The 23735-nt window shown below is 45.6% G+C and overlaps 1 protein-coding gene across 10 annotated transcripts in view; it reads right to left on the reverse strand.

Moving 5' to 3' along the window:
* PTK2 (protein tyrosine kinase 2) overlaps nucleotides 1-23462 on the reverse strand; it is a 208749-nt gene extending 185287 nt beyond the window's left edge. For 9 of the 10 annotated variants that reach the window (XM_065902554.1, XM_065902550.1, XM_065902555.1 and 6 more), the window contains exon 1: nucleotides 23311-23446. The gene's annotated coding sequence lies outside the window, so the exon portion shown is untranslated. Of the gene's footprint in view, nucleotides 1-23310 lie in introns of all 10 variants that reach the window. The other variant, XM_065902560.1, reaches the window with a different exon arrangement.
* Nucleotides 23463-23735: the final 273 nt, after the last annotated feature.

Raw genomic sequence — 23735 nt, forward strand, 5'->3', positions numbered from 1 at the left:
TGTCCACAGCACTCACCCCGGTCCGTCACCACCCGCTCCTCTCTGCCCCTCACTCACCTGGACACCCTTCGAAAGGCCATCTCTCAACAATCACCTTCCAGAACCCACCACAACGCTTGCTACAACAGTACACACAAGAGCCAAGGGTGTTTTCCATTTATTCACATACTGATCATCTACTCAACACACCTGGCATTCTTCCGGAGAAACAGAAGTCAAAGACATAGAAACAGAAGACTCCTGTCCTTCAAGAGTTTAGACTATTTTTATTCCTGAGAAAACAATTATTTATCCTATATCCTCATCTTCCCCCAAAGATGAAAAGTTCACCAGTGGCCCACAGAATTTCAGTAGTCCAGCTACCACTATCAGAGTGGGACCCCAAGACACAGTGGAGTTTTTCTGACACAGATGCACCACGTAATATGAAGTGTCGACCTGAAGTCAGGGAACGTGCTTCCGGAACCTTAGGGCCTGAGGCCCTTCTTGATCAAGTCCAGTCTAACTCTTGAGAGTCTAACATCTTTCACTGGTGTCTCAGAAGAATCCGACATTCCAGAGAAGTTAAACTACTTTCAGTGTACAGAGCGTGCGCCCCTCCCTCACACCTCTTTGCCACTGGCAGTCCCTCCACCGGGGTCTTCCTGCCCAGGCTAAACGGGTGCGCGTCTGGAGGGGATCACGCCCTTCTCCTGCGCTCCCCCAGTCCCGTGACTCTCCAGAGGGGCCTCTGGAGTCACTGACACGTGCCGGCCCAGCACCAGGAACCGGAGCACACATCAGTCAACAGGAGAGGCGCCAAGAGACACCAAGCACCCTCGTGGTATGGCTTCTGGTTTAACATACGTGTGTGTGTGTGCGCGCATACGCACGCGTGTGTGTTAGTCACTCAGTTATATCCGATTTCTCTGTGACCGCATGGGCTGTAGCCAGCCAGACTCCTCTGTCCATGGAATTGTCCAGGCAAGAATACTGGAGTGGGTTGCCATTCCCTTCTCCAGGGGATCCTCCTGACCTAGGCATTGAACCTGGGCCTCCTGCATTGCAGGCAGATTCTTTACCATCTGAGCCAGAAGGGTTCACCCACAAGGGTGGATATCAAATCCGACCCCACCTGCCGGCCCCTCCCTCCACTCAAACACAAGATTCTAGGTGCAACGGCAGCCCCCTTCAACTCTGTAGCCTCAGGACCTATACACACTATTAAATAAAGCCAAAGTGAAGTTCTGACTCCAGCTGATTGCAAGAGGTGAAAAAAAAAACATGTGCTCTTCAGAAGTTCTCTGATTTTTTTGTGTGTGGCCTCTTTTTTATTCAGTTCAGTTCAGTCCGACTCTGCAACCCCATGAGTCACAGCACGCCAGGCCTCCCTGTCCATCACCAACTCCTAGAGTTTATTCAAACTCATGTCCATCAAGTCGGTGATGCCATCCAGCCATCTTATTCCTCTGTCGTCCCCTTCTCCTCCTGCCCCCAATCCCTCCCAGCATCAGGGTCTTCTCCAATGAGTCAGCTCTTCACATGAGGTGGCCAAAGCTCTCCACATGAGGTGGAGTTTCAGCTTCAGCATCAGTCCTTCCAGTGAACACTTAGGACTGATCTTTAGGATGGACTGGTTGGATCTCCTTGCAGTCCAAGGGACTCTCAAGAATCTTCTCCAGCACCACAGTTCAAAAGCATCAATTTTTCGGCGCTCAGCTTTCTTCACAGTCCAACTCTCGCATCCATACATGACCACTGGAAAAACCGTAGCCTTGACTAGACGGACCTTTGTTGGCAAAGTAATGTCTCTGCTTTTTAATATGTTATTTAGGTTGGTCATAACTTTCCTTCCAAGGAGTAAACGTCTTTTAATTTCATGGCTGCAATCACCATCTGCAGTGATTTTGGAGCCCAAAAAAATAAAGTCTGACACTGTTTCCCCATCTATTTGCCATGAAGTGATGGAACCAGATGCCATGATCTTAGTTTTCTGAACATTGAGCTTTAAGCCAACTTTTTCACTCTCCTCTTTCATGTTCATCGCGAGGCTTTTTAGTTCCTCTTCACTTTCTGCCATGAGGGTGATGTCCAAACCTGAAAACATCATTCATTAAAATGCAAGTCTCTTGCAACTGTCTTTCTTCTCCTTGCTATGAAAGGCAAAACATCCCAGTTACTCCCCAGGTTTGGTTTTTGTTTCCCACTGTATACCCCCGCTAATATACACTGTATCAAACACCTAGAGCACTTAATCAATAAACATATACTTGATGCCTGAGTGACAATGCACAAATAAATGAATGGATACACTGACTTCTGCGTGCTTTACAACTGCTCTTTGCTTCACTGTAAGGAGCATTCAAGTACAGCAACATCCCATTTTATCAACAGGAGGGCTGCTCACTTTCCAGCTCAGCAGTGGCGACTCAGTACCTGCTGTGTGCCGGTGATCCTAATTATCCCATGAGCTGATCTATCTTTACTAAGAATACAAAGCTCTGCATCTTAGCAAACTTACAAAACTGATAGAATATAAGCATAAAAACTGAACTAGTTCAAAAAGAACAGAAAATCAGACATTTCCCAAGCTGTATAATTAAAATGCATAGATCAAATCTTTTGCTCCAGACAGACAGACAGAATCTGAACTTGCCTCATCATATAACAGAATATGCTACCAGGCCCCTGAAGGTGGCTGTAAGGTGGATAAGCCCCGCCTCTCTGGCGTGAGCAGCTGTGCTTTAAGGTGGGGACAGACAGACACCCCAGCTACGCTGAACCTTTCCCTTTCCAACAATGTGAGCTAAAATCTTCCACCAGTCACACACGCTAAGTCTGTGTTTCATTACCTTGTTTCTATCACCTTGCTCATCTTGTTCTCATTTCAATGCACAATCCAACTTGGCCAGCTTTCTGACACCCATCTCTCACTAAGTCTCAAAAACAACCCTGATCATTATACAGTTTCAGCCTGTCTCCTGAGCACTTTGCAAGTACCAGCTCCTCACAGTCCTAACTGGTTACTCAGTGTTCCCCTTTCACAAATAAGAAAGCTAACTCTCAACCAAATTAAATTCTCCAGATCACACAGCAAGCAAGGAAAAGTCAGGGATTCAAGTGTTAGCTAGCTTGAAGGTATTAGTCATTCAGTCGTGTCCGACTCTTTGCAACCCCATGGAACCCACCAGGTTCCTCTGTCCGTGGGATTCTCCAGGCAAGAATACAGGAGTGGGTTGCCATTCCCTTCTCCAAGGGATCTTCCCGACCCAGGGATCAAACCTGGGTCTCCTACACTTCAGGCAGATTCTTTACCATTTGAGCCACAAGGGAAGCTCAAAACTAGCTTACCAGCACTCTTAAAATCATGGTGCTATTCTGCTTTCCCAAAGTAACCAGATAATATTACTGTTAAAACAATGAACAAGATCTGGGCTTTCCAAAGCAACCATGACAGAAAATTTCTTCCTAAAGCTCAGTAACATTCAACACAACACACTGACAAATTCTAGTTGGCTTGAATTGAGCATATAGGCTGAACCCCTGGACAAGAATTGGTCTTTTTGATGCTAACTGTTAAATAAGGCCCAAATCCACTATTTCTTAACCCACAACACTGCAATAATGTAAGTTAACTGTGAAGGTCTCCAATGTCCAAAATACACAACCTTTTCATGTACAATGCCCTTCCTCTAAGCTCAGTCTACCAATAGTTTCGTACTTAGGCAAGATGGAACCTGTATTCTTAAAAAAAAAAAAAGTCAGAAGTAACTTTCCAAAAAACCAAAAATATATAAAGAATGTGAATATATTATGAAAATCATCTGGGCAAACAAAAGCTTCTTTATGCTTCAAACTAATTTTCTAGCCAAAAATACTCTAATACTGCACAGTGGCGCTGCTCACTGGTGGGCATGCTGCGTCTTGGGCATCTGTGCCAGGGCTGGACACAGGGTTTGCCATCCATTCAGGGTTTGCTGGACACAGTTCACTGACTAAGTGAACACAGTAATAGGAAAGAAGAGGGGAAGTTACTAAGTTCTGAAAAACCAGCACTCACAACACCACCACTAAAAGACTGCCCTACTTTCTTCTCAACACTCAGATGGCCCCTGCTCTCTCTAACCAGTCCATACTAGAGCCCCCAAGGCTCTGTCCTCTCTCCTCCTGGCCGAGCTTACCTCCCAGGCGAGCTCAACGGAAGTGCTGTCTCCTGCTAACAGCTCTACAATGTGTGTTTCTAGCTCAGAACCGCTGCCTGGCTGTCGTCCTGGACTGATGCTGTCTCACTCTGCATCCCAGCACCACAGAGAAGCCAGAACTGCTTCCTGCCCCAATTTAGGGCTGGAGAAAACTCGTGCAAGACCGATAAGATGAAGGAGAAAAGTACTCCCAAGAGGCAGCTGTGGGCAGGAGCATAACTGCAGGTTGATGTGGCAGCCAAGACCTCAGGTACCTTCCAAGGAGAATTTCAGCTGCCCCAGAGAGAAACCCCAGGAACCACCTGCTTCAAAGCAGTGAGATCAGTGGCAGCAGCACCAACTGTCCATATCGCCGCTGAGCCCAGAGGAGCCCGGGGATGCACCCAGTGTGAGGGCTGCTTCCCCGACCTTCAACCCTGCCAGCCCTTCCAACACAAGTGATGGATTCTAATTCCTATGCAGAAAAAGCATCTAGAGTGGCTTCTGCGTTCCTGACCAAACCCTGACAGATATACCGGATCTGGAACCAGCTGCAAGCCTGCTCAGAGAAGCGAAAGATTGCCCAAGGGAACTGCACAAAATGCCCAATAGAGCTCAGGCCTGATCTTCCCTCACGAACCTCCTGTGCACGGTCCTCTCCATTCATGAGAGCCCCTCCTTCCAATGGCCAAGGCCACAAACAGTGGACATCACCCCTGACTCTTCCTCCCACACTCCCCACCCAACATTGTTGGCTTTTCCTGCAAAACATGCCCAGAAACTGCCCTTAGCGTCACGGCCACCAGCACCATGCCAACCTGAGCTGCGTCATCACTCACCTGATCAGAAGCATCCATGGAACAGAGGACCCCTGCACCTGCCCCAGCCACCCCAGCGCTTGTTCTCAACACAGCAGGTGACTTGGCATCTCAGTCAGACACACCACGTCTCTGCTCACAATCCTAGACGGTCCCTCAGTTTACACCGATATTTGCACGGCCAAAGAAAAGTACTGAGAAAAAACCTGCTCAGGACTATCAGTAAGAACAGATGCTCAGAGTTGAGGGTGCAGGGTACAGCATCAACAGTCAGTCACAGAACAAGGCAAACGACTCTGGGGGGCTCTCCTTGGCTGCTTGTCAACAGATGTTATTCAAGGAATCGATGGTCCTGAGGAACTGGCTTTCAAGAAAAATGTACGTGGACTACAGGTGAGAAAATTTTCAAAGAACTGGAGAAAACACTAAATACAGTATTACCTGAAGTAGAATACAAATGCTGACTGAAAATACATGGAAAGCAGGAAAAGGGTTGGCTGGACAAATTAACAAAGATCGTGAAAACGTTAAGATGTTTAAAGCATTTAAACATGGTTATTTAAACTACAGTTATTCACTGGGTTCTTCATCAGCAGGTATTCTGTGTAAAGTTTTCTAATCTCTTGCATGTTGCCGAACCAGCAGCATCAATAGCAAAGTTCACTGAAATATTCTGCCTTTTCTTCCACATAGCAGTTTAGCGGTTTGGGGTAGGTTTTGTTGTGACTTGTTGACCTCAGAAGCATGACTGAAACTGCTCTGAAAAAGACCCTCCATCGACTACTACTATTACTGAACACTGCAGTCAATGAAATTAGCTTTAACTAAACAAATAGCTGTGAAAAGAAGACAAGCGAAAAGCAAAGGAGAAAAGAAAAGATATTCCGATTTGAATGCAGAGTTCCAAAGAACAGCAAGGAGAGATAAGAAAACCTTACTCAGCGAAATGCAAAGAAATAGAGGAAAACAACAGAATGGGAAAGACAGAGACCTCTTCAAGAAAATTAGAGATACCAAGTGAACATTTCATGCAAAGATGGGTTCGATAAAGGACAGAAATGGTATGGACCTAACAGAAGCAGAAGATATTAAGAAGAGGTGGCAAGAAAACACAGAAGAACTGTACAAAAAAGATCTTCACAACCCAGATAATCACAATGGTGTGATCACTCATCTAGAGCCAGACATCCTGGAATGTGAAGTCAAGTGGGCCTTAGAAAGCATCACTACAAAGCTGGTGGAGGTGATGGAATTCCAGTTGAGCTATTTCAAATCCTGAAAGATGATGCTGTGAAAGTGCCGCACTCAATATGCCAGCAAATTTGGAAAACTCAGCAGTGGCCACAGGACTGGAAAAGGTCAGTTTTCATTCCAATCCCAAAGAAAGGCAATGCCAAAGAATGCTCAAACTACTGCACAATTGCACTCATCTCACACACTAGTAAAGTAATGCTCAAAATTCTCCAAGCCAGGTTTCAGCAATACAAGAACCATGAACTTTCAGATGTTCAAGCTGGTTTTAGATAAGGCAGAAGAACCAGAGATCAAATTGCCAACATCCACTGGATCATCGAAAAAGCAAGAGTTCCAGAAAATCATCTATTTCTGCTTTACTGACTATGCCAAAGCCTTTGACTGTGTGGATCACAATAAACTGTGGAAAATTCTGAAAGAAATGGGCATACCAGACCACCTGACCTGCCTCTTGAGAAACCTAAATGCAGGTCAGGAAGCAACAGTTAGAACTGGACATGGAATAACGGACTGGTTCCAAACAGGAAAAGGAGTACGTCAAGGCTGTATATTGTCCCCTGCTTGTTTAACTTATATGCAGAGTACATCATGAGAAACGCTGGGCTGGAAGAAGCACAAGCTGGAATCAAGATTGCTGGGAGAAATACCAATAACCTCAGATATGCAGATGATACCACCCTTATGGCAGAAAGTGAAGAGGAACTAAAAAGCCTCGCGATGAACATGAAAGAGGAGAGTGAAAAAGTTGGCTTAAAGCTCAACATTCAGAATACTAAGATCATGGCATCTGATCCCATCACTTCATGGCAAATAGATGGGGAAACAGTGGAAATAGTGTCAGACTTTATTTGGGGGGGCTCCAAATCACTGCAGATGGTGATTGCAGCCATGAAATTAAAAGACGTTTACTCCTTGGAAGGAAAGTTATGACCAACCTAAATAACATATTAAAAAGCAGAGACATTACTTTGCCAACAAAGGTCCGTCTAGTCAAGGCTACGGTTTTTCCAGTGGTCATGTATGGATGCGAGAGTTGGACTGTGAAGAAAGCTGAGCGCCGAAAAATTGATGCTTTTGAACTGTGGTGCTGGAGAAGATTCTTGAGAGTCCCTTGGACTGCAAGGAGATCCAACCAGTCCATCCTAAAGATCAGTCCTAAGTGTTCACTGGAAGGACTGAGGCTGAAGCTGAAACTCCAATACTTTGGCCACCTCATGTGAAGAGCTGACTCATTGGAGAAGACCCTGATGCTGGGAGGGATTGGGGGCAGGAGGAGAAGGGGACGACAGAGGATGAGATGGCTGGATGGCATCACCGACTTGATGGACATGAGTTTGAATAAACTCCAGGAGTTGGTGATGGACAGGGAGGTCTGGTGTGCTGTGACTCATAGCGTTGCAAAGAGTCAGACACGACTGAGCGACTGAACTGAACTGAAAGACTGGCTACGGGCTTCCAAGGTGGTGCTAGTGGTAAAGAACTCACTTGCTAATCCAGGAAACATAAGAGACATGCTATGTCTGCGTCAGGAAGATCCCCTGGAGGGCACGGCAATACACTCCAGTATTCTTGCCTGGAAAATCCCATGTACAGAGAAGCCTGGCGGGCAACAGGCCATGGAGTCACAGAGTTGGACACAACTGAAGCTACCTAGCATGCACGAAAGACTTGATAATATTTCTTAATGAACCCAACTTAAAATTCCAAGACTGCTTATATGAGGCCCTTCTACTGCAGTAAAGTCATTTCAATGACAGCCAACGTCTGAATCACAAGGAACACCACGCTTCTTTACACGTTCCCCAAGCTACCAAAAGTTATGAGAAGTGAGATTTCCATTCCCACACAAATTCACAGCAGATATATTTTCTGAGTTTAAGCTACAGTTCCAGCAGCATTTTTTGAACCTTGATGCAAGTGTAATGAAAATTTACATATTTCAAAATCCATTTAACTATGCAGTTGAGGCCCCCCCAACCATCAACTGGAAGTGATTAATCTGCAATACGACGACACACTAAAAGGCAAATATCAAGAAGAACCTAAGAGAATTCAATAAATGCCTTCCAAGCAATGAATATGTTCAATTAAAATGATATACTCCATGGATATCAGGATCTGAGAGTACCGATCGGCATAAAGACATTTTCAAAGATGAAATACCTCCTTGGTAGATCAGCATTAGGAGACAAAGGTGTGACTGACTCTGATGACAGGCAGCACTAGCTTTAAAACTCCAATTAAGAGAAGTGCTACCCCCTCCTCCTTCTTCCCCCGAAAGAGAATCCCATTCTCTCATCAGGGGACCAACATCATAAAAAATCATGCTCAGTTATAATTTGGATTCTGTCCAAGAAAAAAATTCTGTGTTCTCTCTTGTTATAGAAGTATTTACATAATATCCTTGATTTTGTCTATTAGTCTGAAAAAATTAAACTACTTCCTATGTGCCCATTCACATAAAAGCTTGACAATCCTGGTTTTATTTTTTTTATTTTTATTTTTTTACTTTTTTTTTTTTTTTTGACAATCCTGGTTTTAGTCAACCAACATCCCCCACCACCCCATCTTCTGCACACAGAACAGTTAGGACATATTTCACCCACCCTCAACTTTCTCAGTTGATTTTCTTTTTGATTTAAGTCTATCATTTTACATTTATTCCTGATAAATTTTAATTTTACCTTATTGATTTTAGCACTTCATTACAACCTGCCAAAATATTTTAAAATTCTGACTCTAAAAATGAGCTGTCTCCCAGCATGACTCCTGATCTTTATTCAAGTTCCGAAGGAAAACATTAGGACAGGTGTCAAGTGTGACACACTTCTGAAGACATCTTCACTTAGGGGTAGAAATTCTGATTTTTTAGTTTTGTAGTAAATTATACTGCGTGTGGTTGCAACATATATCATCTCCCCAAAAGCAGTAATTTCTTGAACTCCCTAGTCATGACAGAAATAATTAACTTGTCTAGGGATAATTAGGCTTCACCGAGTCAAGGGTGAACTTCGCCCGAGGAAAGGCCCTGGCCACGCACAGCTCCCGGGAAGTCACCTCTGCACCCTGGCACCTCCTGCCTGATGAGGCCGCCTCAGTTTAGCTGGGCCTGAGGTCACACATTCCTAGGAAGAACCACCCTCAATTTTGGTATTGGCAAATCCTACTTAAAAGGGACAACTGCCCACCTCTCACAGGCATGTGACTATGCAGAGAAGCCTAACTAAACTTCAGCTCTGCCTACCTTACAATAGCGAGCTGAAAACATTCTGTGCCTGTCAGAGTCCCACACACCTGGTTGGCCTCCTATGCACCAAATGTATGCCTTGATGTTTGTCTCTGGAAGGGAGGAGAGGTGGGGGAAAACATTTTAATAGCCAGTTGAGATGGCTCCATTTAGGAGGGACTGCATGCGTTTGGGGTTTACCTGGCAGTCTGGGATGTATTCCATGGACAGTAAACCCATGATTCGAATGATCAGCCTAAACCTTTGCAGAGCACCAGACGTACACAATCTACTAAGGAGTGGCTCCCTGCTAGCAATCCCACAAGAGTCCTGAAGTTCTCTCCACAGGGAAAAACACACAATTCTGCCGACAACTTAATTTCTGGGCCTCAGGACCCAGGAAAGAATGTTTCCTCCTCAAAGCAACCATGGTTGCTTGTATTACAGAGCAAACAGGGCTTCAGGAGCGGGTCACCTCAGAGGAGTTAGCTGGGACACCTCTCACCACCAGGCCACATCATGTGCCTGGTCGGGACCCAGAGACTAACTCAGGAAAACAGCTTCAAATCACCCCCTTCTCTCCAGCTCCTCAGCTGCACCCTGGATCGAGACCTTCCGCATTTATTTGTACAACATCATTACATGATTAAAGGAGCGCAGGCTGTGAAACTGAACCCTGCGCTCTGCCAGTTCCCTTCCGAGCCACCGGGCAGCCATCTCCTCCCAGGCCCGACCCTGCTTAGCTTCCGAGACCAGAGGAGATCGGGCACAGTCAGGGTGGTAGGGCTGTAGACGGGCAGCCACTTCCTGAGGGACAGGCGCGCGCTTCCTGCCTCCCCCCTAGAGCACATGTCTGTAGGGCCGCTGCACTCATCCCGCCCCAGCCTCCTCCCTCCCCACACATCTGCTCTGGACCAGAGGCAAACATCCTGCCTACCGCACCCAGCTCGCCGCGCTCCTCTACAGCCCGTGCTGAGCTCCAGATCCGACAGGAACAGCCCCACCACCCACCCCGGCCCTCACACCTCCACGCCTCTGCACGGGGCGCTCCTGCTTCCCACTTTCCACTGAACTCCTACAGATCCCTTCAGACAGTCAGAACCTGCAGAGGCCACTGCATCTAGCCCACAGCCAGGTTCTGTAAGGTCCCCTGTGCTAAAACTGTATTTTTTACCTTTGTAAAAGGCTAAAGAGGAAAATTCAAGAAATATGTGGCAGGCCATCTGTGGCCTGCAAAGCCTGAGGCGTCTACCGCCTGGTCTTGAATAAAGAAAGTCCACCAACACCAGAGCCTGACCCGCACTAGGGCCGCGTCCCCGGCCCTCAGAGCAAGAGCAGTGACCGTCGCTGACTGACCTGAGCCCGCCCCACGCCCCCCCCCACCTCCCACCTGCATCACCAGTGCTGCACGAGGCGCAAGGCAGGGGTTCACAAATGCTAAACAAATGAATCTGACCAGTTCAAGAACAAGCCAGGGAAACATTTAAGTGCGAAAGGTTAGGCCTGTGGTAACCCAGCACCATGTAAGTCTGAAAAAGACCCTGATCCTGGCACTTGACAGTTGCCTGCACTTTACAAAGGTATGTACACATACCCTCAAAGGCAGAGATTATAAACACTAGACTTTATAGACAAGAGCTATCTGAAAATTGAAACTCTGAGAAACTAAACAACTTGTCAAAAGTAACAAGACAAAAGGCAGAGGGGTAACATTTGAACCCAGGCCTTCTTCTTCCCAGATGAGAGACTCCTGTTAAAAGAGCTGCCTCTCTACACAAACCATGATGCCTAAACCCCTCAAATGGCAATACCTGAGATGTCAGGGGAGGAATAAAATTTAACTTCTGACCTATTATTTAATTTTGATACTTTTCAAGTCACTGCTACTTTTTGTAAACAAAAATGAAATGAATACCCAAAGTAAGCACTTGGCTAAAAGACCCTGCTATAACCACAAACTAAAATTTTCTTCCTTTTCTTTTTTTCAGTCAGTCTTGAGAAGGTAAAATTAAACAGCTTAATTAACAAATGCCACTGAAAGGAAGCAGCTGCAGGCACAGCAGGAACCCCTGCCCGTCGGCTAAGCTGAAACAAACTGGCAGTCGAGGCAGTCATCTGTCCTCAAGCTTCAGAGTCCAAGAGCTGATAACGTGCATTAACACCTCGACTTCAGGCTGGAAATAAAACAAGTGTTTCCAAAGGCAGAAGTGAGATGTACCTAAGTGTCCACAAGTTTGAGAGTTAGGGTCAAGACACAGCCAAACTGAACTAGGAACTGGGGCTTCCCACATGTCGCCAGTGGGAGACAGGAGACACAGGTTTGATCCCTGGGTGGGGAAGACTCCCCTGGAGGAGGACATGGCAAGCACACAAGTGTTCATGCCTGGAGAATCCCATGGACAGAGGAGATTGGCGGGCTACAGTCCACAGGGTCGCAGAGAGTCAGACACGACTGAAGTAACTGGGCACACACACGGGTCTATTAAAGATAACATTAATTTAAAGACATGGTTCAAGACAGAACACATTTTCTTACTACATCCCCATTTCAGAGATGTCACAACAAGGTATATCAAAGAATATTCATTCATTTGGAGTTTATCAAACACTAAAATAAATTATGAGTCATCAAAGGAATCTTTATGGAAGTCAGAAAACACAGGGACTTCCCTGGTGGTCCAGTAGCCAGGACTTGGCACTTTCACTGCCAAGGGCCCAGGCTGCATCCTTGGTGGAGGAGTCAACATCCCACAAACGGTGTGGCATGGCCAAAAAAAAAAAGAAAAAACACCTAAATATCAAACATATTTACTGAATGGAACAATACATGCTTTATGAATAAATAATAAAAATATCTCATATCAAACTGCAACCCTTCAGTAAAGAAATATTCCTTAAATAAGACAAAAAAACTAATAAAGAAAAAGACTGATAAAAACGATGTTAAAATTAAGAACTTTAGTTCCAAGACATCTCAAAAGTAAAAAGATAAACCACAAACTGGAAAAAAATATTCAGAGCTTACAATGACAAAGGATAGTAATCCACACATAGAAAACAGCTACTAGTCAATAAGAAAAACATAAGAAGAAAATCAGGCCAATGACTTCTCTTCATAAGAAAGAGATATAACCAATATATTAAATTATATATTTATATATACATAAATATATAATATTTATATAATAAATATATATAATATATATATTATTAACCTAATTAGTACTAAGAGAAATTCAATGTAAAGCCACAAACAGATACTATTACGTAACTACCAGAATGGCAACACTGAAGAAAACAGACAGAATCAACTACAGCGCACTGGCAAGAAGGCAGAGCAGCCAGGAGTCACTTCCCTGCATCAGTGGGATGCGAGTTGGCAGGGTACCCTGAGAACAATCTGGCAGGAAGCAGGCAAGCTGAAGGCTGGCCAGCCAGAACCGGCATCGCACCCCACGTGGGCAGGCGAGACATCCACGCACATGGGCAGCAGCAAGGCTGGAAACAATCCAAACGCCCATCAACTGGAGACCAGATTACACAACAGAGAAAGTGAACCAACACTGACCACGTACAGCCCTCCAACAGGTCTCAACCACAGTGCTGAGTGGAAAGAAGGCCAGTCGCAGAAAAACAAATGTAGTGTGATTCCCTAGTAGAGAGTTCAACACAGACAAAACTAACAAAGAGAAATGATAAGTGCAACATTCATTAAGTGACTGCTGTTTTAAATGTTGGGGATACAGTAGTGAACATTTTGCTCTCAGATTTTCTGTCACAGTCAAGTGACAAAGAAAACAAAGGTGAGTAAAATAAAAATGATACCAGGGCTTGAAGAAGGAGGTGGTAGCTCAGGGGGCTGAAGGAAGATGGCTACATAGGCTTCACAGAGTAAGAGGAGGGCGTGGTAGGGAACAGGTGGGCTCCGGGCAGAAGGGGATTCTCCATTGTTGCAGCTGGCCCACAGCTGCCTGGCTGGCTTTCTTCTCTAAACCAGGGTAGCCCCATTGTTTGTTTTTGCACAGCCCATAAGTTAAGAACTGTTTTTAACTGCGTATGATTAAATAAATTATTAATAATAATAGGGGCTTCCAAGGTAGCTCAGTGGTAAAGAATCTGTCTGCCAATGCAGAAGACTGGGGTTCAATCCCTGATTCAGGAAGATCCCACATACTTCAGAGCAAATAAGCCCGGGAGTCACACCACTTGAGCCTGTTCTCTAGAGCCCGGGAGTCACACCACTGAGCCTGAGACCTAGAGCCCAAGAGTCACACCACTGAGCCTGTTCCCTAGAGCCCAAGAGTCATACCAAAGAACCTGTTCCCTAGAGCCCAAGAGTCACACCACTGAGCCCGAGCCCTAGAGCCCAGGAGTCACACCACTGAGCCTGTTCCCTAGAACCCAAGAGTCACACCACTGAGCCTGTTCCCTAGAGCCCAAGAGTCACACCACTGAGCCTGTTCCCTAGAGCCCAAGAGTCATACCAAAGAACCTGTTCCCTAGAGCCCAAGAGTCACACCACAGAGCCTGTTCCCTAGAGCCCAAGAGTCACACCACTGAGCCTGTTCTCTAGAGCCCATGCTCCACAACAGAAAAAACTGCACAGCAACAAAACCCAGCACAGCCAAAAGTAAACTTAAATTTTAAAAAAAGAGTAATAACATTTTCTTGCATGTGAAATTACATGAAATTCAAATTTTAGGGTCCAGAAATAAAACTGTATTGGAACACAGACAACTCATCCCTTTGCCCAGAGTTCACAGCTGCTTTTGCACCACAATAGCAGGGCCGAGTCCTGGGCACAGACAGAAGCCCTAGGTGCCCTCAAAGCCTACATGTTCCCTACCTCAGGCTCTTATGCCGGAGCTGGCCGGCACCTCTGTGGCCTCGGGCACCTTTCTCTGGGAGGTCAGAACACTCTTGGTCTACAACTTACTCACATCTCACACATGTTCTTCTGTATCTCTTCAATGTTTAACAAAATCATCTCCTAAAAAGGACTAACATACTAAGCGCATTTCTCTGATGAGTATTTATTCTATTAAAGCTTCATGCTGCTTCTCCATCCTAATGACTAAGTTTAAAAAAAAGACATACTGCTATTAGGAGCATTAAACAAACACTGCAAAGCAAGCGACGTTTATTTTGACTCAAGTACAAGAAAAACAGAGAGCGAGAGAGAGAAAGGGAGGGAGGGAAGAAGGAAGGGTCTTTCCGCCCCAGGTTCTGAAGCTGTGGAGAGATCCATGGCCTTGCTTAACACCCAGCTGGTTAGGACTATTAGATGCCTCTGAGCATCACCGACTTTAAAAAGCTGTACAGTGACACCTGATCCCTTCCCATCCCAAAAGAAATGTGTCATAAAAAAAAAAAAAAAGAAATGTGTCATAAGTGAAATATGTGAAATAATGTGAAATATGTCATATTTCAGCAAGAGTCATGATATCTGGCCAATATAAGCATATATGTTCAAAGCAAGTTCCTTCATGTCTTTTAAATGTAAACCAGTACTACTGATTGAGTTAACAATCTTAATGAAGACCATTGTTAAAGGTGGTAATGAACACGGAGAGTTCATTACAGCATTGTTTTTGTATGTGTCTGAAAACTTCCACAAAGTTTTTAAAATTAAACTGAAGACTCCTACTTTAACTTTATCACTGGGAATTAAGTATAATTCCCAGTAATAAACTGAACCACATTAAACTTAAGAATGTCTCAGGACTTTCCCAGCAGTCCAGTAGTTAGGACTCTGCGATTTCAATGCCAAGGGCCAGGGTTCAAGTCCTGGTCGGGGAACTAAGATTCCACAAGTCATGTGGTGCGGCCAAAAAATAAAAGTAAAAAGAAGTTCCCTTCATTCAAAAGACAAAAAGAAAGAAAATCTACTGTGTCAGTAAAACTGCACGACAAAGTAGGAAAAGAAAGTGGCAAAATATATAACCAACAAAGGGCCTGTGTCCTGAACATATAAGTAAGTCTATGAATAAATTTTTAAAAACTAATATGAAAATGCCAGCACTTCACAAAACAGCGAATCCAAATGGCCGGTAAATGTATAGAAAGATGTGTAACCTCATTATAACAGGAAAAGGCTGTTTAAAACCACAAGGCGGCAATACTGCGGAAACCACCAGGAGAGGTGGTCAGGGGAGCCGGCAGGAGCCCACACTGTCATCACAGGGGAGGCTGCCCAAGGGCCCAGCAGGGCCATCCATGGACACCCACTGAGAAGCTGCTCTCGGCCAGGCATGCGTGAGGGCGGTTAGCCCTCCACAACCTCAGGTCCTCCACGTGAGACTGAAAACACTGGGGAAAAGCCCAGAAAGTTCCAAATGGGGAAACCGGCAGCCATTTACACAGCATCCCATTGTGCCAGGTACTCTAAGTCATCTAGAGATGTTTATAAAGTACACAGGACGGTGTGCACAGTGGTATGTAAGGGACTTGAGCACCCAAGGGACCTGGTATTCGAGGAAGGTCCTGGTGACACCCAGGAGGGGGCAGCTGTACATTTAACTGGAGTCACATTAATGGGAGACTACTAATAAGAACTTTAACTTCACTTGGCCAATTTTAAGGAGACAGAGTTTGTTCCAAAGAGCTCTCTCCACCAGGTCATTTCTATCATTTTTGCCTTCATGGAGCTGCACAGCTGACTGAAAGATCGGGGACGGGGGCAGAAGTGACATGCAAACAACCTTCTCAGTGTTCTGAGATTACATTTAATTCCATCTGCCTTTGACAACTGCTTCCTACCTTTGTAACAACTTTCACAGTTACAGACCCCATTCCCACAAAGCCTCCACAACAGAGCTACTTGGTTTAGTCTGGGTGACTGACTGATTCCAGGACCCCAGAAGGAGGGACCCTCCTTCCATCATTACACAATTACTGACCGACCACGAAGCACAAGGAAAAGACAACACAGAATTCTTCTTCCCAAGCTGACAATATGCTGTTTACCAACACATGCATCTAACTCTGCACAAGGCCCATGGTCGATTACACCATGGTACACTAACTTTTACTCAGTCTGCCTCTCAAGAAAAAAGAGGAGAAGCAAAACCAAATTTATGAAATTCAGGTACGAATGTAATGCTAGGCATAGAATCAATTCACACAATACCACTTCATCAGTCACCACAAGACTTGGCAATCACCCTGACTCTAGCATAAGCTAGCCAATTCTTCAGCATCAAAAGAAAATCACCAGGGAATGTGTGCCTTCACACTCACATGCACACACTCTCCTGCTATTTGCCAAAAGGCACAAGTCCGGGAGCCATACAAACTGCTACTGCAACATGAGATTGTTCATTTAAAATCCACACCAGGATTCAAAAGAACTGAGTGGGCTCAGCAGGAAAGCTTCAAAATCTCTGCCCAAAAGGAACTGTGAGGTCTTCTCAAGGCTCCAAAAACATATTTAAGAGTACTGATCAGAAGACAATCCTGTTAATCTTGCAAATCTGAAGAGGTCAAAGAGACCATACTCATACATACCTCTGCCATTTATGACTTATGTTTGCCTGCTACAACTTGTGTTCCTCTTAAGCCCTCTAAGGCAGTGCTTCACAAACAGCATGCACCAAAAGCACAGCAAGTTGGAGCTGACAGCCGGCCCCGCCCCAAGGGCCGGAGTCAGTGGGTCAGAAGTCAGGCTGGAACCTCTGCACTTCTAACCTGGGACGACCCTGAGAACCACAGCCAACAACCTGGAGCTCCCCAGACTGTGCAAGTGTGTGTTTCCCCACATAGTACAGCAAGACTAAGGGGGAACTTGATAAAGCAGAACAAACTACTCTTTGCTGCCCAAAGGTTGACACCCCAAATGACTGAAAGGTAAGGGACCTGTCATGGCAAGGAAAAGCTGGCATACAGTATAACTGGCATGCAGCAACAGGAAATGGGTTTTTAAAAATTGTTTCAGGGCATAATGTAAAACTCTTGTACGGCAGCCAATGAATCCAGCTGATTAGTAAAAGACACACTAAAATTTCTGGACCAGTAATCAAGAAACTTCTATAAACCCCACTCATTTTGTGTCACCTTGAGTAGTCTTCTGTGTCTGCAGAACTTAGGATGCCTCCTAATGAACACGAAATCAATTAATACAGGATCAGTTTCTAGAAAAGAACACTTCAAAATCGTAAAGGGGAAGAGCAGTATGTTTTCTCTAGTCCAAGTGTGATGACAGCAGTAATCTAAAATAAAGTAGACAGAAGTGAAAACAAAGATAATACAATTCTTCCCTAGTATCAAGTTTTACATAGTTTTAAAGAGGGGTCCTTCACCAAGGCAAGCAAAGCCAAAGACGACTGGCTGATGTAATAGCCACCTCCAACCCGGGTGGCTCAGTGGTAAAGAATCCGCCTGCAATGTGGAAGACCCAGGTTTGATCCCTAGGATGGGAAGATCCCCTGAAGAACCAAATGGCAACCCACTCCAGCATTCTTGCCTGGAGAATTCCATGGACAGAGAAGCCTGGCAAGGTATAGCCCACGGGGTCGCAAAGAGTCGGACACAACTGAGTGACTATCACAAACACACAACCATTAACAAGTTTCAGTTCTACTCAGTAAGTACTGTGCTAGGCACTGGTGACCCAACAGTGTGTAAAACCAAGTTTCTGCCTTCGTGGTGCTTAAATTTTCATGAGAAGATACACAAGCCACTAAATATAGTGTAAAACTGTAAGCTCTTCTTTCAGGCCAGCAGAGACAAATACATGGTGCTTTGGTCACCAGTAGACACGAGCACCATGGTTCACAGCAGAATCCAAGCTACAGGACTTTCAGCATAGACAACGGAGGCAGAAGAGAGATTCCAGGCACAGAGAGCCCACAGACATGACAGCTCAGGTTCTGCCAAGTCTTGGTTTTGGTTCACAGGCCCCAAATAAAGGAGCAGAATATGTGCCGACTCTTAAAAGAAGAATGGAAAATTCTAAGTTGGTGAGAATGAGCACATTCATTTCAGAAACATTTATAGAGCAGCAATGTGTCAGAGATTATAAATACTAGGATTACCACAAGGGGCTCATACCTGTGTGAGAAACATGCAACTTGTTTTTCCCTTACATACTCCCTGCTTCCCACAAAACTGTTTCCAAACAACACCCACCCTCTGAAAAAAGTCACCAATAAAAAAACTAAACGTGGAGGTTACTGACACACATCCTTTGACAAATGAGAAGGATCAGTCACTGTATCATGTATTATACATTTTATCTACCTGATTCTAAACAGATGTCAAATAATGAAACAATCTTGGTATACTCATCAAAATGGTTACCAACACTATGTTGACCAGATGAGAACTTCATAATCTAAAATGTCAGGTTAAGTGAAAATATAATTACCTGGACTTTCCCAGACATGGTCATTACCCTAGCACACTATTTACTCCCACCGCGGGAGCCCGGGTTAGGGTTTCACTGGCTGCTGCCATCCCCACACAGGAGGCTGCAGGCAGGCTGTCGGGAGCTCACACTGCGCAGTCTCCCAGGTCCGGCCCAGCTGGGTCCACCCATGTGGGCCGAAGACCCAAGGTGAGCAACTGTAACTCTAGGCTTCCCGTGTTTCATATGCAAAAGGGAGGGTGCAGACCGAAGTACTGCTCTAGTTTTCACAAGGAATAATGCAGATAGAGCACTACAGCACTCAGCTCAGCCCTGGCACACGGCGTCTAACACGTGCAGCTTACAGGGCAGAGCTTCTCCAGTACTTAACTCACCTGTAAAAAGGCAGTAACACCCACCAATAGCACGTGGCACCCGCACAGGTGCCCAGCGATGTTCTTCCCCTCACTGGATAATATTCAAATATATAACTTAAGTCATTCTTTTCGATCTGAAAAATGAGTTTACAGTACATGGCAAGGTATACAAGTAAGATTTAGGTAGGGCCACTTCAGTGAAATGCAAAGTTTGTAAGCAAAAACCTGCATGTCCTTCATGTCCTTGTGGTGATGCCACTAGCGTTTCCCTCTGAGGTTTCCAACTGCTACAGAGTGGTGACGGAGCCACTTGGGGAAACATTTCCTACTTCTGTCCATAAATCGTTTCACTCGTGTTTACACAAATCACACTACAATTAACAGTTTCGCTAAAATATTCCTTTTTTTTTTTTTTTTTTGGCCACACCATGTAGCTTGCAGTATCTTAGTTCTCTGACCAGGGAGTGAACCCAAGTACTCTGCAGTGAAAACATGGAGTCCTACCACTAGACCACTAGGCAACTCCCTAAAAATTCTATTTAAACTGAAATTTTAACTATATTTGTGCATCTGAATTTTATTTCCATCGAGCCTAGTCAAAAAAAAAAAAAAATGCAATTGTTACAGATATGAACAGAGGGGTTCCTCTACTGATTTCCAATCAGAAACACACTTGTGCAATTCTGAATGGTAAGATTTGGCGGAATTCCTAGAAATTAATACCAGAAACTGGTAGACATGAATTTCATTTCTCTTGCACCAAGTTGTCTTTTGGTAGTCATGAAATAAAGGGGAAAAAAAAAAATCTGCCAAAATGTAGAGAGAAAAAGCAATAAAGGGCTCAAATAATCCACTAGTAAACACTGAAAAAAAAGGGCAAAACCCTAACTCCCGAATATGGCTGGGTGAGCAAGAAAAACACAGGTGTGCCTGAGGGGAGCCACACCTGCTCTCCCTCCTCTCCCTCGCCCAGGGTCCTTCTGAGGATGGGTGAGCAACTGAGCATCTGAAGCCTCGTGTGCATTCATAAACTTCTTAGAGCTTAATACTGTCAATTTAAATAAGGGTATTTCCTTTGCCCAAACTTTCTCAAGCAAACATTTTAAATAATCTATACAGACAGCATTGAAAACTCTCAAAGATTCCTACAGTAATTTCTTGCTAATTAATTAAGGGATTTTAGTAAGGTGAAAACTAATGAAAATATGTTCTTAAACTAGAGCATTAAGGCAAAGTAAAGTACCTCAGAAACTAAATTTTTCTGATTTACTAGCCAAAAAAAACCTCATTTCACAAATATGATAAAAATAACAGAACTTTTTACCAATGGCATTTTTTGCAGATTTAGAACAACAACAAAAAATTCTAAAAATCTGTATGGAAATACAAAAGACCTGAAATAGCCAAAGCAATCTTGAGAAAGAAAAACAGACTTGAAGCAATCAGGTTTCCTGACTTCAGACTATACTATAAAGCTACAGTAATAAAAAATAATAGAACTTTTCATGCCACTGAAATTTAAGACCAGATTTATTCTAGATGAAAACATATCTAAACTGAAAATGTTTTATTTCAAAAGTTAAAGATTTATATATTGTATTAACTATTTGAATTGCATCTTTTGTTATCCTTAAAACAATAATTTTTTGAAAATTAAGACACCTCAAAGTACATGAAAAAAGGTTTCCATAAAACCTTTAGAGATATGAGCTAAGATCCCACCTCACTAACTCAAAATAACATGCAAAGATAGTAATTTTCAAAGTTTTCTTTTACTATCCATATCACTTTATTACATCACAGACTATATATGTATACACAAAATACAACAGAGTAACTTCTTCTGAGGGAACTCACCAGTATTTCTCTTAAAGGGGTGGGCTCTAACAATACAATTTTGTTATTTAGACAGTTTCTCCAACCTTCTAGTGAGAAAAGTTATCTAGCTGAAGAACCTAGTTTTGAGAATTGGAACATTAATGTCTGTACTTTCCAACAAAGGACACAGCGTTACAGAAATGAGTTTCCTTAAAAACTAAACTAAACTGGGCTCCCCTGATAGCTCAGTTGGTAAAGAATCCTCTTGGGCTTCCCTTGTGGCTCAGCTGGTAAAGAATCCACCCACAATGCAGAAGACCAGGGTTCGATCCCTGGGTAGGGAAGATCCCCTAGAGAAGAAAAAGGCTACCCACTCCAGCGTTCTGGCCTGGAGAATTCCATGGGCTGTATAGCCCATGAGGTCACAAAGAGTCAGACAGGACTGAGGGATTTTCAGTACTCACTAAAAACATTTTCATGATCCTTACTGCTACTCTTAAATCCCACCTTCCCCAGACACTTTATGACCATTACACTAGTGGAACATCACCCCTGATCTAACACTTAACTACTCACTTGCAGGGACCCGCAGCCTCAGAAGAGCTCCTGTAAGAGTGCCAGCATTCTTTGCCTCGCTTCATAAATACTAAGTTTTGGATTCAGGGTCTTTATTTAGCCAAGCACTTGCTCCTCAATGCATCACCTCTGAATGATGTACAAGTCCTTTTGTTCAGTCCTTGCCTGAAGTCTTACGTGCGGGCGCCTTTAAAAGGGAACATGTGTTTTAAACAGTATTTTCCGGTGCTCATCATTAAACTGGATTATTTGATAATGACCTGAAAAATTCTCCAGAGAAGAATCTATAATATTTATCTTTAGTACATGAGTGTTCAGAAGATGCTAATGGTAAACTTGACTAGCTTTTCATCTCCAAAGATGGCCAAAAATATGAAACCATATACTCATAAAGATACTCTCAGTATTTTTATGAATTGAAAGTTGAAACACAAACTTCCTTTCATGTGTTTAAATACTACAGGGTTTTAAAAATTAACTGAACAGCACAACTGGTCCAAAATATTATCCAGACTGCAGCCCAAACAAAGCTGAATGCTAACTTACTGTGAATCTTAAATCACGTTATCCATATACTTTCCTCCCACTTTTCAGAGGTTGTCAAAAGACAGTTCCACTGACTAACCTGAGGGCTTGGCTGCGTCATTTCAAAGAAAAGACTTATTTTCATTACCCGTTTGACAAAAAGTTTTAAGGGTAAGGCTCTGGCATTTCATCTTTAACAGTGATGGCCTGTTTTTCCAACCACGAAGAAGTTTACATCCTAAGTAAGAATCCCAATGATGGTCGTGCAGATTCAGATAAGTGCAGATTCTCAAACTCTGACAGAGCCTTCAACTTGACCGTATTTCAAGCGGTTCCCATATTACCACAATATTACTATTATGTTAGTCTCACTGCCCAAAACCCAGCTGCAGGCTAACTGAACAAGAATAAGACACTGTTGAAATGGCTCAAAAAACAACATCAACAACAGGAAAAAACGTTTACCCTTAGTGCATTAAGCTACAAAATGCTGCAGTCAAATAAAACCAAGTATTAATAGCAGCGTACACGTACACACACACATCCATCCTCCTCTGAGGAAGAAAGGGGTGCCAGGGAAGGACCCGGAGAGAGAGACGAGCCAGCTCGCAGCGGAGTTGGGGGCTGGGGCGGGAAGAGGAGGAAACTTGGGAAGCGCAGCGAGCCCGGCCAGGTCTACGGCGGCCGCCGGAAAAGCTCCGGGCGGCAGAAAACTTGAGCGCGGGCCGCGGGGCCGGACCGGCCACCCCGTACGCGGGCTCGAGGCCCGCCCAGCCCGGCCCCGGCCGAGTCCTCTCCCGGGTCCTTTTGTTGTGGAGGCCCTCGGCCCGCTCCGGCAGAGGCCGACCGGCCTCCCCGAGCCCCCGGCCTCCAGACCCTCAGACTCCCGACCCCCGGACCGCCGGCATCCTTGCGCCCCCCCAGCCCGAGAGCCCCTGCGTCCCGGAGCCCCCGGCCTCCCCCACCAGCCCCCGGCCTGGAGACCCTCAGACTCTCCGGGCCCCGCACCCCTCGGCCCGCCGGAATGCCCCAGCTTCCCTCACGCCCCCGGGGCCTCGGCCGGCGCGGGAGGGGCCAGTCCCCGCCGCACCCGCCGCCGGGACAGGGCGGTCCGGCCCCGCTCGGCCCCTCAGCCCTCGGGCCGCCGCCCTGCCAACCAGCAGCTCCGCGAGTCGGCCCCGCGCCCCGGCCCCCGCCCGGGCCCCTCACTCACTCCGACCGCGGCGGCGCCTGCAGGCGAAAGCGGACGACGACCGGGCGGCGCCGCGGCTGACGGGCCGCGCTCCCTCCCACGCCTCACGCCGCGGGCGCACAGCGGTCCCGGCCCGGCGGCGGCGGCGGCGGCGGCGGCGGCGGGCTCGCGCCCTCGGGGCCGTGCTGCGTCGGCGCGGGCCGCGCGTGCGCGGCGGCCGGCTGAGGCGCGCCCCCGCCCCACCCCCGCCGCTGCGCGCGCTCGACCGCGTCCCTGCCCCGAGTTTCCGCCTCCCGGGAATACCGCGCATGCGCGCCGCGGCCCGCGCATGCTCAGCACGCGGCTGGGCTCGGTCCCCCGGGGTCGCGCTGGGGGGACGCCGGAGCCGGGCTGCGGGCGGGCGCGGGCGTGGCTGCGGCTCTGAACCGCGGCCCCGGGGGAAACCC

Source organism: Muntiacus reevesi, chromosome 12 (assembly GCF_963930625.1).
Source record: "Muntiacus reevesi chromosome 12, mMunRee1.1, whole genome shotgun sequence".
Lineage (NCBI taxonomy): Eukaryota > Metazoa > Chordata > Mammalia > Artiodactyla > Cervidae > Muntiacus > Muntiacus reevesi.